We start from the raw sequence: 24,670 nt of genomic DNA, 5'->3' as shown, positions 1-24,670 counted from the left end.
TCATACATCCCTTCAGAAATCAACCTTTGCCGTGACCTTGCAACCACCCATCCATCATTCCCCTACTTCCATACATCCATCCCAACCTCCATACACCACCATAACCCCTTGCCGCACCACCATATATACCTAAAACCATCCAAAATCCAGAAAATCGTCCACAAACTCACCATAGACCTTTGTGCCGTGACCTAGCAAGGAGGAGGAGAAGGAAGACCAAGCCTTGGGCGTTTGTACATTCAAGTTGGAGTGTTGGACGTGTCTAGGTGTAATCTATCCTTTATTGTTAATGTTTAAATCTATATTGCTTTGTTTTGTCATGAACATGAGAGGCTAAACTCGTTTTAGCCTAGGGATGCTTTGAAACCATGATTACATTTATAATATGAGTTGATTAATTCCAGTTGTGATTTCATAAATTGTGAATGCAATTTACTTAACCGTTTGATGGATAACTTATTCTTGTATGTTTATTAGGGAGGCCTACTTAATTTGCATGCTTGAATTTGGGGCTAGAATATAAGGGTGTTTCACATAATCGTCACAAACTTATATTCATAAGTAGTTAAGGTTGTTTTCACAATCATGTTAAGTAAATTCCTAGCATGCGTATCATGATGTCATAGTTACAAGTGCTTTGTCAATACTTATGGTTTCCATTGAACGTAATGATCTTTAACCGTATCTCTATTATGATGTCATGTAGGGGACTTTTTGAAGAATGCTTTGGGTTGTCGTATGATGTCATCCAATCCACTAACTTAAGGGAAATCTGAGGGTTAATTAGTGATGTCACGGTTAATCTGGGGTGTTGAGGTTCATGGTTTATTGGAAAAGCAACTGGAAATCAATTTATGTTAGAAAGTATCATGTGTGGAGAAGTATCCCTTGGCTATCCCATCATCCATTAGTTTTTCTTATTTTCGTCCAAAATCTGTTTTAAAGTTTTAAGTCACTTGTTTTCTTTTAAATTCGTCCAAAATCAAAACCCCCTTTCTTATTTGTTCCAAATCTGTCCAAAAGAGTCTTTTTGAGTCTTTAGAGTCAAAACCAAGTGTATTTTCGTCCAAATTAAGTCATAGAGTCTAAATTGAGTCTTTTTGGTTGTTTTTGGTTGTTTTGAGTCTTTAAAGTTTGTTTTGAGTCATATAAGTTAGTAAGAGTCTTGTGAGTCTATTTAAAGTGTTTTAAAACATATTTTCACATCTTTGAGTCAATTTTCATTAGATTAGCAATCCCTCCTAATCCCCGGCCTAGAACGATCCCTACTTATATCTATACTACAATTGTCGAAAAGAGGGTTTAATTTGTGTGCTTATATATTTCGCATCAGGTATGGGCAATGCCGCTCCTTTATGCATACAATACCCTACGGCAGCTGAAGGTAAGACAGAAGAATTTGAACTTAAGTCTAGTTTATTACATCATATTCCTAAATTCCATGGGTTGTCCATGGAAGATCCTAACAAACATCTTAAGGAATTTGAGGTAGTTTGCTCATGTATGACACCCATCAACGTTGATGGGAGTATTTTAAAGATAAAGGCCTTTCCATTCTCACTTATGGACAAGGCCAAAGATTGGTTGTTTGAATTGTCTCCTGGAACTGTCAATTCTTGGGAAAGTATGAAACGTGCATTCTTAGAGAAATTCTTTCCCACTGCAAAGATCATTCTCTTGAGGAAACGAATTAGTGGCATTCAACAAAATCAAGGTGAGTCGTTTCCATCTTATTATGAACGTTTTAAATCACTTGTTGCTTCATGTCCACAGCACCAAATGAAGGAGGAGCTGCTCATTCAATATTTCTACGAGGGACTCCTTCCCATGGAACGTCAAATGCTAGATGCTTCGGCGGGTGGTGCATTAGTGGACAAGACTCTAATGGATGCCAAAGCTCTAATTGCCAACCGAGCACACAACGCTCAACAATATGAAGGTGTTGGACAAAGAGAGGGGCCACGACAACAAAGTGTGAATGAGGTAAGTGCAATTTCTGATATTCAGTCACAATTGGCTAATCTTACTTCTCTCGTGTCTCAGGTTGTCAAGGGGTCAAAACCACAAGAAAACCAAGTGTGTGGCGTGTGTTCAATGCAAGGGCATCCATCGGAGACGTGCCCTCAGTTAATAGAGAATGGAGGTTGGGAATCTGCCAATGCCGTGGGTTTTGGGAACCAAAATCAACCACGCCATGATCCATACTCTAATACCTACAATCCGGGGTGGAGGGACCATCCAAATTTCAAATGGCGGGATTGATAGGAGCATATTTATGCACCTTAGTTTAGCTTGTTTTTGTGCATTTATAGTGTTTTTCCTTAGTAAAGTAGTCTTTTAAGCTAGTTCTATGTGTTTTCAGGTTTTAAGGGCAAAGTATGCAAAAGGATGCATTTTGGAGCCTTTTGGAGCAAATTAGAGCTTGGAAGGGACATCATATGCTTGGAGCCAAGAGGATGGACGAAATTGAAGACTTGAAGATGATGATTCCTACTTGAGCAAGGTTTCCTAGTTGAATTAGGATTCCTAGTTAAAATGGGTTTCCTAGTTGAATTAGGATTCCTAGAAGAACAAAGTTGCCTACTCAAACAAGGTTTCCTACTTGAAGTAGGAAAGTCAAAATCCAAATGGTCTCAAGAGAAGCAACAAAGAAGTTTTCCAAGTCCAAGAAGGAAAAGGAGTCCAAGATGAAGAAGGAATGATGAAGACAAGGTTTCCTAATCCTAATAGGCAAAGTTTCCAAGTGCAATGAGGAGTCCTTATCCATTTAGGACACCTTATCCTAATCCTATAGGGATGCCATGCACTTTACCTTATCTTGGAGGGTTTCTAGAAACCTTAGATGCCCTATCCTATCTTTGCCGTGGGTTTTATCCAAATCCCCTTAGTTTTTAGGCTTTCTAGAAGCCCTAACATTATCCCTACAAAGGTGCCGCACCCTTATCCCTTTTTCCCTACAAATTTGGCCCTTAAAACATGTTTCTAGGAACCTTATCTTATCTCCTACAAAAGTGGCGCCCCAAACCCTTCTAGAAAGCTGATTTCCCTTGCCTTGCAAGGCATTCTAGAAGCCTTATCACCTTATCTCCTTACCTGCCACACCTAGGAAGCATTATCCCTTTCTATTTCTGATTTCTAAGCCTATTTCCTTGTGGATTTGGGTTATTCAAGTCCATATCTGATTACCTGATGCGCGAATTATACGCGCATAAATTAAACCCTCTTTTCGTCAAATTGTAGTATATGTATAAGTAGGGATCGTTCTTAACCGGGGATTAGGAGGGATTGTTAATCCCTTGGATTTGACTCAAAAACGTAAAATAACAATATGAAACACTATACAAGACTCAAAGAATGCAAAACTAAACATTAAAACACTAAAACAAACCAAAAGACTCAAACATCACCCAAAACACTCAAAACTGCCTTAAAATCACTTTCTGGGCAGTTTTGAGCACTTTGATGAATTTGGACGAATTTGTGAAATAAATTGAATCAAAACACTTAAAAACACAAACTAAATGTATTTCTAACTAATCTAACACTTTAAAACACTAAGACAAACCAAAAGACTCAAACATCACCCAAAACACTCAAAACTGCCTTAAAATCACTTTCTGGGCAGTTTTGAGCACTTTGATGAATTTGGACGAATTTGTGAAATAAATTGAATCAAAACACTTTAAAACATAAACTAAATGTATTTCTAACTAATCTAACACTTTAAAATAAATGGGGGATTGGTTTTGACGAAATTAAATAAAATGAACAGATTGTAAATAAAAACAGAAAGTAAAGATGAATGTGATGGAATTGAATGGATGGGAACCTAGCTAAGGGGTTCATCTCCATACATGTTACACTTGCATAATAAAATGATTTCCAATTGCATTTCAATAAACCATGAATTCTCAACACCCCAAGTTAACCGTGATGCACTAATTAACCTTCAAATCTTCCTAACGTTATTGAATTGGATGATGCATGCGACAATTCAAAACATTCCCCGCAAGTCCTCAACATGAATGCATAGAAGAGATACAAGCAAGAATCATTAAGCTCTATGAAAATTATAAGTGTTGACGAGGCATTCGTTACTATGGATTGCATGAAACTTATGCCAAGAATTCGTTTAACGCGATTGTTTATAAGCAACCTCCACTACTTGTGAATATAAGTTCGTAACTATTAGGTGAAACTCACTTATATTCTAGCGTCATATTCATGCATGAAAATTAAGTGTGCACTCTCAATAAACATACATAAATAAGTTATCAATCAAACAGTTAAACAAATTGAATCCACAACTTATGAAACGCAATTAGAAGTAATCAAATCAAAATGCAAGCATAAATATATATTTCGAATCACCCCCTAGGTAAAGGGGGTTTAGTTCCTCATGATTACAAAACAAAGAGAATTGAATTTAAACATTGAAATCAAAGAAACACCTAAACATTCCAACAACTCAAACTTGAATTGTATGAACGTTTAGGCACTCTTCTCTTTCTCTTCGTTGTGGCACAAGGTCTAAGGATAGTTTGATGGTGTGAATGGTTTGGGGAGTGGTTGGAGTGGCTGCAATGGAGGAGAAAAGTGTTTTGGTGGCTGCTGCAAGGGTGTGGAGAGGTTTTGACGAATTTCTGGAATATGGAAGAGTGAATGAGAATGAATGAATGTTGTGTGAAGTGTGTATGGTTTTTATAGGGAGATGAATGGATGGGAGAGGGAACATGACAGCTAGGTTAAGTGAATGCATGTGCAAAACAGCTAGGATGGCTGAAATTGTAAGGGGAATGCATGTGCAATGTTGGAAATCTGATGGGAGAAAGGTGGATGCATGTGTTGGCTGATTTAAAGAATGTGAGGGAATGATGAAAGGGGAAACATGACAGCTAGGTTATGATGATGAGTGCATGTGGCTGATTTATGAAGAGTGAATGCATGTGGCTGCAAGGTGTGAATGATTATGGGTGCATGTGGCTGCAATGGATTAGGAATCCTTCAATTTCGTCCATCCCTTTTGCACCAAACATAAGCTATCCATTCCAAGTCCAATTTTGCTCCAAAATGCATCTTTTTGCTTCCTTAGCCATATGAACCTAAAAACACACGAAAATAGCTTAAAGTACTAAAATAACTAAAGAAACATAACGTAAATGCACGAGAACAAGCCATTTAAGTCGCATGAATATGCTCCTATCAAATACCCCCACACTTATCTTTTGCTAGTCCTCGAGCAAAACAAAACAACAAAAGAACACGAAACTAGACAAAACGAACAAAACACCACCTACACCTTCCAACAATCGTCTTACGGATTTCCAATGCACATGACAAGTTAAAAATCATTATTCCCACAGATTTTAGCCATCTTTACACTTAAATACATTCTTAATCATAGTCACCACATACTAGTTCACAATTAAGCATTTAAAACCATGATTTGAATGTAGTAACATGCCTTAGAGAATTTCCTCAATTCCTTACTAGAATGCACTCTATTTTCACACAGATTTTCTGACTACACACCCTACACTAGTTATATGTGAGAGATTGATGTGAACATGAAAGACTAGTATCTCACATATGTTATAACAAAGAAAGCATTTTCTGGATTTACGATAATGACATGAATATGATCTCATGAATGGAATGCTACTACTTAGAATGAGAACCAGTGATTCCATAAGCTCATACCAAATTCAAACTCCACAAATTGAACACATAACATCAAGATAGAAGTTGAGGGTTGTAACGGAGCTAAGGGTAATGGTTTAACAAAGAAAGGTAAAGTAAAACAAAGGTTCTTAAAGCAATAGTGAGCAAAGTATTGAATTAGGCACTTAGAATTCCCTTTAGAACGCAGAAGTCAACTTTGAACACCCAAGGGGAAGTCACACAAAACTTAGGGCCATATTCAAACTTTTTGGGCCCTTTCTTCAACAATCACACTTGTGAGTCCATTCTCACTTATTTTCACTCTTTTTCTTTCTTTTCTTCTTCTTTTTCTCACATTTTTTTTTTTCTTTTTCCCGTGCCTCCTTTAAGACTTAGGCACATACACACAAAAATCCCTTCCCCCACACTTATTTTCTGCAACATATTAATCAAAAGGAATTCATTTAAGTCATGCTCACTATACTTCAAGAACAAGGGTATAGGAAAGTCCTACTCTAGGCTAGGTAAGGGGTGATGTGGTTAACAAAGAAAATAGGCTGAAAAGGCTCAAAAGGGTTAAAACTTACAACAAATAAGAAATATGAAAAGGGATAGGCTTTTTGGCTTTGGCTTGACTAACAACTTCATCTTATTGTATGTTATGCAAACAATATCATGCTTTGAATGAAACGGATATAAGTTCTAGCATTTAGTTCTATTATGATATAATTGCATTCTAAGTAGCAACCAAGCAAGGAATAATGAGATCATGCAACAACTTTAGAAAACAAAGAATCACAGAAAATAACTCTCCAAAGAAGGTAATAGCTCGAGTCTCACAGGGTTGTAGCGTTTGTTTGAGTTCCTTCCTTCAAGCATGTTACAAAAACGAATTTTTCTTTTATGATTGCATGTGAAGTCATACATTATAACCATAACCAAGCATATACCAAGAGTAAATCAAACTTTTCTCCATGTTTATAACTCTTTTTAACAGTCATGCAATTACAAACCAAATCCTTATCATTGTGTTGGAAGGTACCCTAAGACACAAACACACAAAAACGACTCAAAACACTCTTTTTAGGCTTTTCAAAACATGTTTTTCAAATTTTTATGTGATTTTCGGAGTTATAAAAACAAAACATAATAAAACACTCTAAAACAACTTAAAAACACCTTAAAACAGCAAGGAACAACATTTGAAGTTTATGGGTGATAAAATCCCACGAATTTGCATTAACAACATTAGTTACCCCCCCACACTTAAATCAAACATTGTCCTCAATGTTTTAAGCATAGATTCACACAAAGCATAAGTAAACACACAAAAAGCACTTAAACATATTAAACATGGCAGAATGTAATTAACAAAGAGAAGAGTTTAGGGACGCAAATCTGGTTATGGAGTGTAAATTCCCTCTTCTCCTTGGTGATTGCATTGAGGCTTTGATCTTTGTGATTCCACAGGCTCATTCTTGAACTGGTTTCCTCCCATCGTTGATTTTCCTTTGTGCTACTCTTGAACTGGGCAGCAGGATTCTTTTGGTCTCCCCCGGAGGTCTGAGCTTTCCCCTTTTATCTGTTTCTTTGTTCAATCTTTGCAGGAGTGGTCCCTTCTCTGGAAGTGTATCAACCGTTGAAGATGACTACTCGAGAGCAACGCTAGGTAAGCAATCAGGAATAAATTCCAGGCAGTCGGATCCAGATCGGAACACTGACTCCAAGTGCCGGCTGATTGCTTCTTTCACTTTGCCATGCGAGTAAGAACAAGGACAAAGAAAAAGACAGGGAAAGAGCATGATATGAGATACTTTTGCTTTTGACCTTGATGATATGAGATACCTTTGCTTTTGAAGAAGCGGTGAACGAATCAGCACACTTCAATCCGCCATTTCCTCCTGGGTCATCTGTACTCCAGGCATCTGGTATCATCTTTGGGGAAGAAGAAAGAATTGAGTATTTCGAAAGGCTTTGCTGGGAGTGCACCCTCAGAGGTGAGGGAGAGTTGGGCATTTTCTTCAGGTTTGCCTTGCCATAAAAGACGAAGGTCGACATATATAGAGATAATATCAAGTGGTGGTATTGTTCTTTTACCCGTGTCGACAAACGTCTCTTCGATTTCTGAACGGACGCCTCTTCGATTTCTGCACGACGCCCCTTCGATTTCTGAACGACACGTAGTAGTGCGTACGCGGCTCTGTCTGAGCTCTTTTGACAAAGTCGCACGCGTTTTCTGAAAAGCAGAGAAAGCGTCGCCGAAATTTCCGCTTGTCGGCAAAAGTGTAGCTGCGATGATGACCTCCACGTGAACTTTTGACAAAGTTGCACACGTCTTCTGAAAAGCCGAGAAAGCGTCGCCAAAATTACGCCGAAAATTCCGGCTTTTTGAATCGGTGGACGCGTCGCCTTGGCTTTTTTATTGAGCTATCGATCACCACAACATACACACTCTTAAGATTTTCCATTCTTGAACATCGTCTCCGGCCCTTTGAAATTAACTCCATCCACCCCTTCTCTTTGAACACTTTTGAAAAATGGCAAACCCATCGAACCTTAGCTTAGAATTGAGTCTCAGCAGTGATACGGGCGCGCCCCGTCAAGGTAATGTATGGCGTCCTTCTTTTTTATCTTCTAACGGTCCTCTCACAGGTGAAGACTCCGTGATGCAGGACGCCACAACAGCTACAATAGTAGCTAGAAACCTCCTTACTCCAAAAGATAGTAGGCTGCTGTCAGGACGGTCCGATGAGTTGGCCGTTCAAGAGTCCCTCGCACTTAGTGTTCAGTGTGCGAGTTCTATGTCCAACATGGGCCAACGCCTGCTTGCCCGCTCCCGTCAGGTGGAATCATTGATGGCGGAGGTGGAAAGTCTTAAGCAAGAAATCAAACTGCTTAAGTACGAGAATAGAAGTTTGCATGTGCTGGCAAACAACTATTCGACGGGCATGAAGAGGAAGCTTGATGAGCTGCAAGAATCCAATGGTCGTATGCAAAGTGACCGTCAAAGTGACCGTCAAAGGCTTGCGGCTTACTTCCAGAGGCATATTTTTCCTGGGTCATCCAGCACTTGGCCAAGTATTGAGGCCTGGAATGCTCTAGCTCCGATGCCTTCCGCTCCGATGGCTTCCGCTCCGATGCCTCCCGCTTCGATGCCTTCTGCTTCTATGCCTTCCGCTTCAAGAGTATTGCCACGTAGTGGGGCTTCAAACAAACAACCTCTGTGAAGGCTACATCTGCTTTATTTTTTATTTTTATTTTTTATTTTTTATTTTTTTTCTTTTTCAATCGGCATGGAATTTATCTTTGAATGGGCGGTGATACTTGAAATGATCCGGTAATGGTTTAAATTCAAGATTGGATGCCTGAATCATTAACAACATGTTAGTATAAAAGAAAATTGAAATTGGAGGAGGTGGCTTACTTATGTGCTCCGACATGAACTCAAGGATAAACACATCTTCTTTGAACATTTCAGGAACTTTGCCCTTGGACAGATTTGATGTGAGGATTGGTCCTTGTCTTGTGTCATAAAATTCAACTTCTTTGGGGTTGTTTGCCTCAAGACCGTCCTCTTTGATGAATTCATGATATTCCCTACTTTGCACCTTTGGAAGTGCTTCCAAGATGTCTTTTTCACTTTCTTCTTCCTTGGAATTCATGAACCTGCAAGGAATAGGGATATTAGGTGGAATGGGGTTAGAACTAATTAAATTTGGAACAACCTTACTTGAATTAGATGGCGTAGGAGCAATAGGTGCCTCCGACAAAGGTGTTTCCACCCTTTCCGTGGGGGTGTATTCCTCTTCCTTGTTATTTGATTTTGATGGTTGAGGGTCCGTTCCAACCTCCTTTTCACTTCTCAACATGAAAGCATTGGCGGTTTCAAATTCTCCCTTCGGATTTGCAATGGTTGAACTAGGAAGTTCGCCTTGGTCGCAAATTTGTTCTACAAACTCCGCTATCTGCCCAATTTGCTTTTCCAAGTAGTCCAACCTTTTGTCTTGATTTTCCCTCTCTTTGTTTTGAAGTTGGACTCCCTGCGTCAAAGTAGTAAGTAATTGAAAAATCTTATCATTATCACTTGAATTACCTACATCGCTTTGGGCAGGTTGTGGTGGCTGCATAGGCGTTGAATAGAAATCCTCATATGGCTGCCAATATCCTTCTTGTTGAACATGTTGAGGTTCCCACCACATAGAGTTTGAATGATCACTCCAATCCGAATTGTAAGTATTGGAAAACCCATCATTCCTTGAAAATGTACCAACGCTTTGCATTTGGGACTTTTCCATGAGCTGTGACAAAAGAGAAGCATTATCTAGTGCCATGTTGTGCTTCTCTAGTACTTAAAATCGACAAACAAAATACAAATCAAAAACTAAAACTGAAATACATAACAGAAACTATAACTAAAACTAATAAGAAAACGAAAATAACAATCCAAAGGATTAGCAAAGTTGCTAATCCCCGGCAACGGCGCCAAAATTTGATGCGCGAATTATACGCGCATAAATTAAACCCTCTTTTCGTCAAATTGTAGTATATGTATAAGTAGGGATCGTTCTTAACCGGGGATTAGGAGGGATTGTTAATCCCTTGGATTTGACTCAAAAACGTAAAATAACAATATGAAACACTATACAAGACTCAAAGAATGCAAAACTAAACATTAAAACACTAAAACAAACCAAAAGACTCAAACATCACCCAAAACACTCAAAACTGCCTTAAAATCACTTTCTGGGCAGTTTTGAGCACTTTGATGAATTTGGACGAATTTGTGAAATAAATTGAATCAAAACACTTAAAAACACAAACTAAATGTATTTCTAACTAATCTAACACTTTAAAACACTAAGACAAACCAAAAGACTCAAACATCACCCAAAACACTCAAAACTGCCTTAAAATCACTTTCTGGGCAGTTTTGAGCACTTTGATGAATTTGGACGAATTTGTGAAATAAATTGAATCAAAACACTTTAAAACATAAACTAAATGTATTTCTAACTAATCTAACACTTTAAAATAAATGGGGGATTGGTTTTGACGAAATTAAATAAAATGAACAGATTGTAAATAAAAACAGAAAGTAAAGATGAATGTGATGGAATTGAATGGATGGGAACCTAGCTAAGGGGTTCATCTCCATACATGTTACACTTGCATAATAAAATGATTTCCAATTGCATTTCAATAAACCATGAATTCTCAACACCCCAAGTTAACCGTGATGCACTAATTAACCTTCAAATCTTCCTAACGTTATTGAATTGGATGATGCATGCGACAATTCAAAACATTCCCCGCAAGTCCTCAACATGAATGCATAGAAGAGATACAAGCAAGAATCATTAAGCTCTATGAAAATTATAAGTGTTGACGAGGCATTCGTTACTATGGATTGCATGAAACTTATGCCAAGAATTCGTTTAACGCGATTGTTTATAAGCAACCTCCACTACTTGTGAATATAAGTTCGTAACTATTAGGTGAAACTCACTTATATTCTAGCGTCATATTCATGCATGAAAATTAAGTGTGCACTCTCAATAAACATACATAAATAAGTTATCAATCAAACAGTTAAACAAATTGAATCCACAACTTATGAAACGCAATTAGAAGTAATCAAATCAAAATGCAAGCATAAATATATATTTCGAATCACCCCCTAGGTAAAGGGGGTTTAGTTCCTCATGATTACAAAACAAAGAGAATTGAATTTAAACATTGAAATCAAAGAAACACCTAAACATTCCAACAACTCAAACTTGAATTGTATGAACGTTTAGGCACTCTTCTCTTTCTCTTCGTTGTGGCACAAGGTCTAAGGATAGTTTGATGGTGTGAATGGTTTGGGGAGTGGTTGGAGTGGCTGCAATGGAGGAGAAAAGTGTTTTGGTGGCTGCTGCAAGGGTGTGGAGAGGTTTTGACGAATTTCTGGAATATGGAAGAGTGAATGAGAATGAATGAATGTTGTGTGAAGTGTGTATGGTTTTTATAGGGAGATGAATGGATGGGAGAGGGAACATGACAGCTAGGTTAAGTGAATGCATGTGCAAAACAGCTAGGATGGCTGAAATTGTAAGGGGAATGCATGTGCAATGTTGGAAATCTGATGGGAGAAAGGTGGATGCATGTGTTGGCTGATTTAAAGAATGTGAGGGAATGATGAAAGGGGAAACATGACAGCTAGGTTATGATGATGAGTGCATGTGGCTGATTTATGAAGAGTGAATGCATGTGGCTGCAAGGTGTGAATGATTATGGGTGCATGTGGCTGCAATGGATTAGGAATCCTTCAATTTCGTCCATCCCTTTTGCACCAAACATAAGCTATCCATTCCAAGTCCAATTTTGCTCCAAAATGCATCTTTTTGCTTCCTTAGCCATATGAACCTAAAAACACACGAAAATAGCTTAAAGTACTAAAATAACTAAAGAAACATAACGTAAATGCACGAGAACAAGCCATTTAAGTCGCATGAATATGCTCCTATCATTACCCTAGGGTTTTAAGTGCCTATATATACTCATATTAACCCCTAGATCAGATCACCACCTCTCATACACATTCATTAATTTCAGAAATTCGTCCAACCCTCTCCACACCCTTGCCGCAGCCACCAAACACCTTTCTCCTTAGTTTTAAGCCTTGCCGCACCATCCCCTTCCCCTAAACACTACTACATCCCTCCATAACCATGCATCCATACACCTAAGGCCCTAAATCTGTCCCTAGACCTTTGCCGCACCAAGGAGGAGGAGAAGGAAGCTCGGAAGTTCATGCAATTCAAGTTCGCGTCGCTGGAATTTCTAGGTGTTTCTTTTCCTTTGAATTCAATGTTTAATTTCAATTCTCTTTGTTTTGTGCGTATGAGGAACTAAACCCCCCCCTTGGCTAGGGGGGGATTCGAAATACATGTTTATGCTTGCGATATGATTTGATTACTTCTAATTGCGTTTCATAAGTTGTGAATTCAATTTACTTATCTATGTGAATTACATTGATTTATGTGTGTTGGTTGAGAGTGCACGCTTAATTATCATGCATAAATTGGATGCTAGGATATAAGGAAATTTCACCTAATCGTTATGGAATTATATTCACAAGTAGTAAAGGTTGATGATCTCAATCGCGTTAAGTAAATTCTTGGCATAAGTTTCATGCAATCATAGTAACAAGTGCTTCGTCAATGCTTATGGTTTTCATAGAACTTAATGATTCTTGCTTGTATCTCTATTATGCAATCATGTAGGGGACTTGTGGGGAATGTTTTGGGTTGTCGTATGCAATCATCCAATTCAATAACGTTAGGAAAATCTGAAGGTTAATTTAAGCGAACCTAATTAACTTGGGGCGTTGAGAATTCATGGGTTATTGAAAAGCAATTGGAAATCGTTTTATATGCAAGTATAACATGTGTGGAGATGAACCCCTTAGCTAGCCTTCATTCCATTCATTAAATCCAAATTCGTTTAAAAATCTGTTCGTTTTACAAAGTTTTAAGTTTTGTTTTCAAATTCGTCAAAACCTCAATCCCCCTTTACTTTAGTGTCCAATTTAGTTAGAAAGTGTCTTAGTTTGTGTTTCTAAGTGTTTTGAATCAATTTATTACCCAATTTCGTCCAAAGTAGTCAAAGTGCTCAAAACTGCCCAGATTGTGTTTTTAAGGCAGTTTTGAGTGTTTTGGTGCTGTTTTGAGTCTTTTGGTTTGTCTTAGTGTTTTAAACTTTAGTTTTGCATTCTTTGGGTCTAGTTTGGTGTTTTATATTGTGTTTTTACGTTTTTGAGTCGAATCCAAGTGATTAACAATCCCTCCTAATCCCCGGTCCAGAACGATCCCTACTTACATTCTTCACTACAATTGATAAAAAGAGGGTTTAATTTGTGTGCGTATAATTCTCGCATCAAATTTTGGCGCCGTTGCCGGGGATTAGCAACTTTGCTAATCCCTTGGATTGTTATTTTCGTTTTTCTTATTAGATCAGATTCTTATGTTATTTTGTTTCTTGTTTTAGGTACTTGTTTATGACTCGGAGTTCTAATCCGGTTCACGAACATATTTTAGACTTTGACGACGATTTTGAGCGTGAGTTGAGACGTAAGAGGAAGAACCCGGAACCTAGTGAATCAAGTGCAAGTTCCGAGTCCGTTTCTGAATTTGAAGAAGAAGTGGAAGACATGGCAGCGGACAACCGAACAATCAAGGAGCTTTCCGCTTCGGGATTGGCCAATGCCGCACCCTTGTGCATCCAATACCCAAGGGCGGCTCAAGACAAGACTGCTGAGTTCGAATTGAAGTCAAGCCTGTTACATCACATTCCGAAGTACCATGGGCTATCCATGGAAGATCCGAACAAGCATTTGAAGGAGTTTGAAGTCGTTTGCTCAAGCATGACTCCGGTGAACGTAGATGAGAGCATCTTGAAGATGAAGGCCTTTCCCTTTTCTCTCCAAGAGAAAGCGAAAGATTGGTTGTACGAATTGGCTCCCGGAACTGTCACATCTGATAGTCACATTTTGCATGCATGTATAGCTTTCTTATTTGGCGTTTTTGTATTGTTTTTGGATTAAACTAGTTGCATTTTACTTTGTTTGGTGTTAGTGTGCAGCCAAGTGTGTAATAAGATCAATTGGAAGGCAAATGAAGGAATGTGGTGAAATTCGGCCAAATTGAGTGATTCTAAATAAAACAAGCATTGAAGTCAGATTAGGTGGTTTCAACACCAAAACATGCATTCACATGCATGTTCAAACACTTTGCACATGTTTCTTGGATTAAATATCCACATACCTGCAGATTATGTCCATTCCTTGCATCCTTTATTCCAGAAATTCCATTTCATGCCATCATTTCAGAAATCAAACCCATCCCTTTGTCCATGCCGTGTGTTCTTCTCATTTTCAGATGTGTATAAACATTTTCTGGTGGTCCAAGTCACCTTTGCAGGTTCCACTCCCTTGTGGCAGACTTTACACATGCATTTTGATTAAACAAAACACATTCTTGCAGGGTTGTCCAAGCCATGCGTCCACTACACTCAGAAACCCATCATTCCATCTGATTGATGCTCTGCCCTCTGAATTAAACAACTCCTAGATCCAATCTGAATGTTGGGGGATCACACACACTCTATTTGGCTCCATTTTCTGTCCATCATTCACTCTAATTCGCCCTCTCCATTGCATTGCATTCTACACTTTTTTTCCTTACACAGAAACTGCTCATTTTCTCTCCTCTTTCCCATCCGCAAGTTCCCTCTTCATTTTCAGTCCATTACACACTCTAAAACCCCCCTACTTCACTCCATTCTCTGTCCATTTCTGTCCTAAGGGCAGAAACCATCCAAACAAAACCAATCTACTTCATCCGCACCACATTTGGAGAAGCAACACCAAGGAACTCTTCAAGGACTTCAACATCAGTTTTGCTTCAAGGGTTCATTCTTATCAATTCTATGTTCATTCATGTTTTATACTTTTATGTCAAATCTTTTGTAAACATGAATTGTAACTAAGCTTCCTCTAGGGATTCGATGTAACCTTGCAAAGTTTGCTATGTAATTAAGTTAGAATGCTCAGTTTGTCTACCTAGTTCTTGATTCATTCTCTGTTATAATTGTGAATTTGTGGGTTGATTTGTATGCTTGATCGCCATTTGAGTTAACCACAAGTTATTTAGCCAAGATTAAAACATACATCATGTCTAATATTGGTGGATTTGTGAATGAATGAAGGGAAAGATTGGCAAACATCCTGCCAAGTGTTCCCTTTGGTTTAGTGAACGTTTCTTGTGCATTACATACTCTAGATTATGAACCAAAGTTGCACATCACAATTAGGTTCAAGATTATAGACATTTGATCAAATCCACACATCATATGGTTGATCATATCCAAGTGAAACAAACTCAAGAAATTTGTAGATGAATGAGTATAAACCAACTTAACAAACTTGGATTTAATTGAGCAATGGTGAAATCGAATCCCTAGTTTCATTTCCATTGATACTATCTCATTATATTGGTTGTTGATTCATTGATTTGTGTTTACTTCATTCTCTTTTGCTTTCAAGTTAAAACAACAAAATCTGCATAGTTTGATTAGTTTGATTCAAATCTGCCTATTTAGACTAGTTTGATTCATTTCTTAGATTTCTTGCAAACAAGTAGTTACATAGGTCCAATTAGTCCCTGTGGATTCGACACCCTTGCTTGTGCCATTATACTAAATATATTCTAGCATTAGGAAGGAATTATACATCAACAAAAATGGCGCCGTTGCCGGGGACTGATTTCAGTCCCTTGTAATTGCTTGTTTGCTTGTTTGTTATTTTGATTAGTGTCAAGGTTCATAACTTGTCAAATTGATAACTGGAAGTTGATTTAAGTTGCATAAAATTTTAAGTGTGGAAAAGAATCCCTTAGCCATTCCATTATCCATTGGTTTACATCAACTTGCTTTACAATCTGGTTTTGTTATAATCTGACCATTTAATTGCATTTCGTCCAAATACAATTTCCCCCATATTTTGTTAGGTTTTAGGCTTAGAATCTGTCTTATCTTGTGTTTTGAAGCATTTTGAGTCAAGCTCAAATCTAATTTTCGTCCAAAATTGAGTTTAGTGTCAAAACTGCCCAATTTGTGTTTTTAGGCAGTTTTGAGCGTTTTTAGCTTGTTTTGAGTCTTGTGAATCTGTTTTGAATCCTTTGAGTCTTTGTTTTGTCCAAATTAGTTAGAAAGTGTTTTGATTTGTGTTTATAAGTGTTTTGATTCAAGTTTACATCCAATTTCGTCCAAATTAGTGTAGGTGCTCAAAACTACCCAGAAAGTGGTTTTTAGGCAATTTTGAGTCTTCTAGTTGCTGTTTTGGGTTTTAGGATTGTTTAAGTGCTCTAAGCGTTTAGTTCCACATCCCTTGAGTATTTTCAAACGTTTTTAAGTTTATTTTTGTTCATTTCATTGTTGTTTGCTAGTTAAACTTTGTTCTTTTCATTATAAGCAGATTCTTGATTTTCATTCAAATTTGTGTTACTTTGTTTCAGGTAGTATATGTCAAATAGACTTGTTGAGTTAGGCCAAAGAATTGAACGGTTGAAGGGCCACACTTAATGCCTTATTTGGGTGCTAGCATCAACTTAATGCCTTATTCAGTGTACCTTCAACTAGGTTTGGGAGATTTGAAAGCCACCACCATTTCATTACAACTTGCAGACAGATCAGTTAAATATCCAAGAGGTATAGTAGAAGATATTCTAGTTCAAGTTGATAAACTAATCTTGCCTGCAGATTTTGTAGTGTTGGACATGGAAGAAGCTCCTATACATGATCGAGAGTTGCCAATATTGCTTGGAAGACCCTTCATGGCCACAGCCAAGACCATCATCGATGTGCAAAATGGACTCCTCACTATGACAGTGTTAGGAGAGACAGTTCAATTCAAAGTGTTTGAATCTCTTGCTCATCCTTCTTCCTCTCTTGATTGTTATGCCATTATTGTGCTTGATTCACTTGTTTTCTCTAAGTTCTTGCAGGCACAATCTAATGATCCATTACAAACTGTTTTGAGTCAATCTCAAGAGGAGTTTGATGAAGAGGATGCACTCATGGAAGAAGTGGCTGCCTTGGAAGCATTAGCATTGTATCCTTTGCATGTTTCACCTCTTTTTGAGCCTTTAGAATCATCAATATCACATCTAACTCCTTCCACTGTTAAGGCACCCAAACTTGAACTTAAACCACTTCCACCACATCTAAAATATGCATATCTAGCTGAATGTGAAACTCTTCCAGTTATCATAGCTTCTGACCTCACCCCAATTGAAGAAGATAAACTAATTAGGGTGTTAAAAGAGTTTAAATCAGCTTTTGGTTGGTCTATTGCAGATATCAAGGGAATAAGCCCTACCATGTGCATGCATAGGATCCTTTTGGAGGAAGGAGCAAAAACAAGCCGTGAGCCACAAAGAAGGCTCAATCCACACATGAAGGAAGTTGTTAGGAATGAGGTGTTAAAATTGTTAGATGTGGGGATCATATATCCCATTTCTGATAGCAAATGGGTGAGTGCTATTCAGGTGGTGCCTAAGAAGGTGGGAATCACTGTGATGAGGAATGAAAACAATGAGCTTGTGACCACCAAGCCCACGGCCAGTTGGCGTGTTTGCACCGATTACAGGAAGTTGAATTCTAGCACTAGAAAAGATTACTTTCCTATGCCTTTCATAGATCAAATGCTTGAGAGATTGGCGGGTTACTCACACTATTGTTTTCTTGATGGTTACTCAGGTTACAATCAAATTGCAATCGCTCCGGAGGATCAAGAGAAAACAACCTTTACTTGCCCCTTTGGCACATTTGCATACAGGAGAATGCCTTTTGGACTTTGCAATGCTCCAGCAACATTCCAAAGATGCATGTTGGCCATCTTCTCTGACATGGTAGAAAGGTTCATTGAGGTATTTATGGATGACTTCTCAGTGTTTGGTTCCTCTTTTGATGAATGTCTTAACCACCTATCGTTAGTACTTCAAAGATGTCAGGAAACAAATTTGGTCCTCAATTGGGAGAAGTGCCAATTTATGGTGAAACAAGGAATTGTGTTGGGGCATGTAATCTCTAGCAAAGGAATGGAGGTAGACAAAGCCAAAATTGACGTCATCACCAACATGGTAGCCCCCACCACTGTGAAGGGAGTAAGAAGTTTTTTGGGCCATGCGGGTTTTTATCGTCGTTTCATTAAGAAATTTTCAATGATCACTCGTCCATTATGCAATCTGTTAGCTAAAGATGTTGTATTTCATTTTGATAAGGCTTGTATGGATGCATTCAATACTTTGAAAAATGAACTAACCTCGGCCCCTATTATTATGGCACCAGATTGGTCATTACCGTTTGAATTAATGTGTGATGCCTCTGACTATGCTATTGGTGCAGTTTTAGGGCAAAGGGTTAACAAGCTTCCACATGTGATCTACTATGCAAGCAGGACTCTGCATGATGCCCAACTTAACTATTCCACAACTGAGAAGGAGTTGCTTGCTGTTGTTTTTGCCTTAGAAAAGTTTAGGTCATATCTTGTGGGATCTAAAGTTATTGTGTTTTCTGATCATGCAGCCATTAGGTATTTGATGACAAAGAAGGATTCTAAACCACGATTGATTAGATGGATACTCTTACTACAAGAGTTTGACTTGGAAATTCGAGATAAGAAGGGCAGTGATAATGTTGTGGCTGACCATTTGTCCAGGCTTAATGAAAACCATGGAGTGGGACAACCTTTGCCCCTAAATGAATCATTTCCAGATGAACAACTCTTTGTTGTTCAAGAAAAAGAACCATGGTATGCGGACTTTGTGAATTATCTTGCATGTGGTATAATGAGAAATGACCTTTCTTTTCAGGAAAGAAAGAAGTTCCTTGCTATGGTGAAGCGCTACGTTTGGGACGAACCATATTTGTTTAAATATTGCCCTGATCAAATCATTAGGAGATGTGTCCCAGAGAGTGAGCAACAAAGCATTTTAACATTTAGCCACACATTGGCATGTGGAGGCCATTTTGGTGCCAAAAAGACATCTCTAAAGGTTTTACAATCTGGTTTCTTTTGGCCTACTTTATTCAAAGATGCTTTTGATTTTTGCTCTAAATGTGATAGGTGCCAGAAAATGGGGAACATTAGTCGAAGAAATGAAATGCCATTGAACAACATTTTGGTAGTGGAGCTCTTTGATGTTTGGGGAATCGATTTCATGGGACCATTTCCATCTTCTTTTGGCTACTTATACATATTAGTGGCTGTGGATTACGTATCCAAATGGGTTGAAGCCATTGCTACAAGAACTAATGATCATAAGGTTGTGTTGAATTTTCTTAAAGATGTGATTTTTTGTAGGTTTGGAACCCCAAGAGCTATTATTAGTGATGGTGGCAGCCATTTCTGCAACAAACCTTTTGAATCCTTGATGAAGAAGTACAACATCAACCACAAAGTGGCAACCCCGTACCATCCTCAAACTTCAGGACAAGTGGAGATTAGCAATAGGGAGATCAAGAACATTTTGATGAAGACTGTGAGCCCTACAAGGAAGGATTGGTCATTGAGGTTAAATGATGCACTATGGGCATATAGAACAGCATACAAGACCCCCATTGGCATGAGTCCTTATCGCCTTGTGTTTGGGAAAGCTTGTCATTTGCCAATGGAGCTTGAACACCGTGCATATTGGGCCATCAAGAAGTTCAACTTTGATTACAAGGATGCTGGAGTAGCAAGGAAGCTCCAACTTAATGAGTTGGAAGAGCTTAGAAATGAGGCATATGAGAATGCCAAAATCTACAAGGAACGGACTAAGCTCTATCATGACAAGGCCATCCTAAGGAAGGAGTTTCACCAAGGTATGAAAGTACTTTTGTATGACTCACGTTTGAGACTTTTTCCAGGAAAACTGAAGTCTAGGTGGGTGGGACCATTCAAAGTCTTGCAAACATTTCCCCATGGAGCTGTGGAGATAGAGAACATGAAGAATGGCACTTCTTTTAAAGTCAATGGGCAGCGATTGAAACCATACTTGGATAAAGTGGATGAAGAGCAAGTGTATCAAGTCGTGGATGTTCTTGAATTTTCAACACCATGAACAAGCTACCATGTCTTGCCTAGACATTAAATAAAGCGCTTGCTAGGAGGCAACCTAGTGTGGTTTGTGTTCTTTCTTTATGTTGTGTTTTTGTTGTTACCATTCCATATTCTTTGCCTACTTACATTGCATACAATTTTAAACATCGAGGACAATGTTTAGGATAGGTTTGGGGGTGTGGGATGGAAGGTTTGTTTTTTGTGTTTGTTTTAAGTGTTAGTTTTGGTTAAGGGTGTTTTTGCATGCTAATACGAATGTATATGAGGGCTATGTTTGAAAGCAAACGATTGGGTTGCTATGAAAAAGGGTTGCATCTTGTTGTCATGTATAAAGCTATAACTCTTGAAATTATGATGATAGAGGTACCATACTCAAATTCTGGAAGAAGAATAGTAGAGACTACCCTAGTGAGTTATTTTGAGCCTATTTGCTTCTTTGAGAGGGTTTAAAGTGTTTCTACTCCTATCTCTTTCTTTCAATTTCACTTTAAATGATCTCATTACTTCTATTTTGATTGGATACTAAGAATTACTCTCTTTGCAGATACCATGTGTTTAGTATCATTCGTGAATGAACTCAATGAGATGATGTTAGGCTATGCATGTTTAACTACTAAAAGGCTTAAATCCTACCCATTTGTGTGCTCCATTCACCCTTGTTGCAGCCAAACACTTTAGCCTAATTCTTTCATCACCCACACTATACTCTACCCATTCTAGCCCATTACAAGCCATACCTTATAGTTTGGGGAATACCAAGGTGATGAAGACTAAAAGTAAATTGAGCTTAGAACAAGATTGTGGCATGTACCGAGGGCACCTAAGTTGAAGATGTTTCTAAAAAAAAAAAAAAAAAATGGGGTTATAAAAAAAAAAAGAGAAAAGAAGAGAATTAAAATGGATACAAGTTCCAAATCTCCTCATTATAAGACATAGGGCCTGGATGCCAAAAACAAAGAAGAAAGAAAACCAATGCAAGTGAAGAGCATGATCCTCAAGAACACTTTGGTATGCCCCAAGCTCTAGTATTTCATATCAAGTCTTTCATAACCTATACTCTAAGCCTTGCATTACAACCTTGAGAAAGACCTAGCTGATCATTGAGGATGTATTCATGGGTGATGGTAAGTGTGTGTGTGTTATCTATATTCTTAGCATTTGATTCATTTCATGAGATCTACTCAGAAACTGTGCTTCCATTTCAGATTTCATATGTGAGAATTTTGATTTCCTTTACATAATTTCACTCATATATGTTGTTGAGAGACTAAACCTTAAGATCTGAGTGAAAACTTGAGTGGAAGCTGTGAGGAGTAGAGTTGAGGCGAATTCTGTCTTAAGCATTTGGGTATGGTGACTTTGAAGTCGTAAGACATGGAGAAATATCTTTATACGTTACAATTGATACGATTCTTTGAAGTGGCAAACTTTTGAGTTTGAATATATGACAAAATCTTCATTGGTTCTTATTAGTTTGTTTAAAGCATGTTTTAACCAAGTTGTTTGCAGATTTTGTAAATGTTTGTGGGTGTCATCACTGTAAACCCTCAGGAGACACAACTCCTCCAACTAGGGACACCTAGGGGTTCAAAGGCTTGTTGCACATGCTCAGTGCAATCGTTTAGCCAGCGAAAGTGGTTTAGTTAGATGTTTGAGTTTTGTGTGTTTTAGTTTTAAGTTTGCTCGAGGACTAGCAAAAACCAGGTTTGGGGGTATTTGATAGTCACATTTTGCATGCATGTATAGCTTTCTTATTTGGCGTTTTTGTATTGTTTTTGGATTAAACTAGTTGCATTTTACTTTGTTTGGTGTTAGTGTGCAGCCAAGTGTGTAATAAGATCAATTGGAAGGCAAATGAAGGAATGTGGTGAAATTCGGCCAAATTGAGTGATTCTAAATAAAACAAGCATTGAAGTCAGATTAGGTGGTTTCAACACCAAAACATGCATTCACATGCATGTTCAAACACTTTGCACATGTTTCTTGGATTAAATATCCACATACCTGCAGATTATGTCCATTCCTTGCATCCTTTATTCCAGAAATTCCATTTCATGCCATCATTTCAGAAATCAAACCCATCCCTTTGTCCATGCCGTGTGTTCTTCTCATTTTCAGATGTGTATAAACATTTTCTGGTGGTCCAAGTCACCTTTGCAGGTTCCACTCCCTTGTGGCAGACTTTACACATGCATTTTGATTAAACAAAACACATTCTTGCAGGGTTGTCCAAGCCATGCGTCCACTACACTCAGAAACCCATCATTCCATCTGATTGATGCTCTGCCCTCTGAATTAAACAACTCCTAGATCCAATCTGAATGTTGGGGGATCACACACACTCTATTTGGCTCCATTTTCTGTCCATCATTCACTCTAATTCGCCCTCTCCATTGCATTGCATTCTACACTTTTTTTCCTTACACAGAAACTGCTCATTTTCTCTCCTCTTTCCCATCCGCAAGTTCCCTCTTCATTTTCAGTCCATTACACACTCTAAAACCCCCCTACTTCACTCCATTCTCTGTCCATTTCTGTCCTAAGGGCAGAAACCATCCAAACAAAACCAATCTACTTCATCCGCACCACATTTGGAGAAGCAACACCAAGGAACTCTTCAAGGACTTCAACATCAGTTTTGCTTCAAGGGTTCATTCTTATCAATTCTATGTTCATTCATGTTTTATACTTTTATGTCAAATCTTTTGTAAACATGAATTGTAACTAAGCTTCCTCTAGGGATTCGATGTAACCTTGCAAAGTTTGCTATGTAATTAAGTTAGAATGCTCAGTTTGTCTACCTAGTTCTTGATTCATTCTCTGTTATAATTGTGAATTTGTGGGTTGATTTGTATGCTTGATCGCCATTTGAGTTAACCACAAGTTATTTAGCCAAGATTAAAACATACATCATGTCTAATATTGGTGGATTTGTGAATGAATGAAGGGAAAGATTGGCAAACATCCTGCCAAGTGTTCCCTTTGGTTTAGTGAACGTTTCTTGTGCATTACATACTCTAGATTATGAACCAAAGTTGCACATCACAATTAGGTTCAAGATTATAGACATTTGATCAAATCCACACATCATATGGTTGATCATATCCAAGTGAAACAAACTCAAGAAATTTGTAGATGAATGAGTATAAACCAACTTAACAAACTTGGATTTAATTGAGCAATGGTGAAATCGAATCCCTAGTTTCATTTCCATTGATACTATCTCATTATATTGGTTGTTGATTCATTGATTTGTGTTTACTTCATTCTCTTTTGCTTTCAAGTTAAAACAACAAAATCTGCATAGTTTGATTAGTTTGATTCAAATCTGCCTATTTAGACTAGTTTGATTCATTTCTTAGATTTCTTGCAAACAAGTAGTTACATAGGTCCAATTAGTCCCTGTGGATTCGACACCCTTGCTTGTGCCATTATACTAAATATATTCTAGCATTAGGAAGGAATTATACATCAACAACATCATGGGAGAGCATGAAACGAGCTTACTTGGAGAAGTTTTTCCCAACTTCTCGAGTCATCCTCCTACGAAAAAGGATAAGTGGAATTCAACAAGATGAAGGTGAATCCTTTCCTACTTATTATGAACGTTTTAAATCTCTTGTTGCTTCATGTCCACAGCATCAAATGAAGGAGGAACTACTTTTACAATACTTTTACGAGGGACTTCTACCTATTGAACGTCAAATGCTAGATGATTCAGCGGGAGGAGCCTTGGTGGACAAGACCCCCACGGCTGCAAAGTCCTTGATTGCTAATCGAGCATTGAATGCTCAACAATACGAAGGCGTTGGACAGAGGAGTACCCCACGGCAACACCAAGTCAATGAGGTAAGTGCCATAACCGAACTTCAAAATCAAATGGCTAACCTTACTACGTTGCTTTCTCAGGTGGTGGAAGGTCCAAAAGTCAAAACCGTAGCTTCTTGTGGCGTATGCTCCATGCAAGAACACCCTACGGACAAGTGCCCACAATTAATCGAGAATGGAGGGTGGGAGACACTCAATGCCGTGGGATATGGCAACCAATACCAATCACGTGGTGATCCGTTCTCTAATACTTACAATCCCGGTTGGCGTGATCATCCGAATTTCAAATGGCGAGACCCCCAACAAGGTCAACAACAAAGCGGATTTAGGCAACAACCCCCGGGTTTCTATCAAAAGCCGTTGGCACCACCACAAGCCCAAGCACAACCTGCCCAAAGCAATGTAAGTAATTCAAGTGATAACGATAAGATTTTTCAATTACTTACTACTTTAACGCAGGAAGTCCAAACTCAAAACAAAGAGAGGCAAATCCAAGACAAGAGGGTGGACAACTTAGAAAAGCAAGTGGGACAAATT

The sequence above is a fragment of the Pyrus communis genome, chromosome 1 (genome assembly GCF_041283825.1).
Source record: "Pyrus communis isolate YQ-2024b chromosome 1, ASM4128382v1, whole genome shotgun sequence".
Taxonomy (NCBI): Eukaryota; Viridiplantae; Streptophyta; class Magnoliopsida; order Rosales; family Rosaceae; genus Pyrus; species Pyrus communis.
This window is presented reverse-complemented; position numbering follows the sequence as displayed.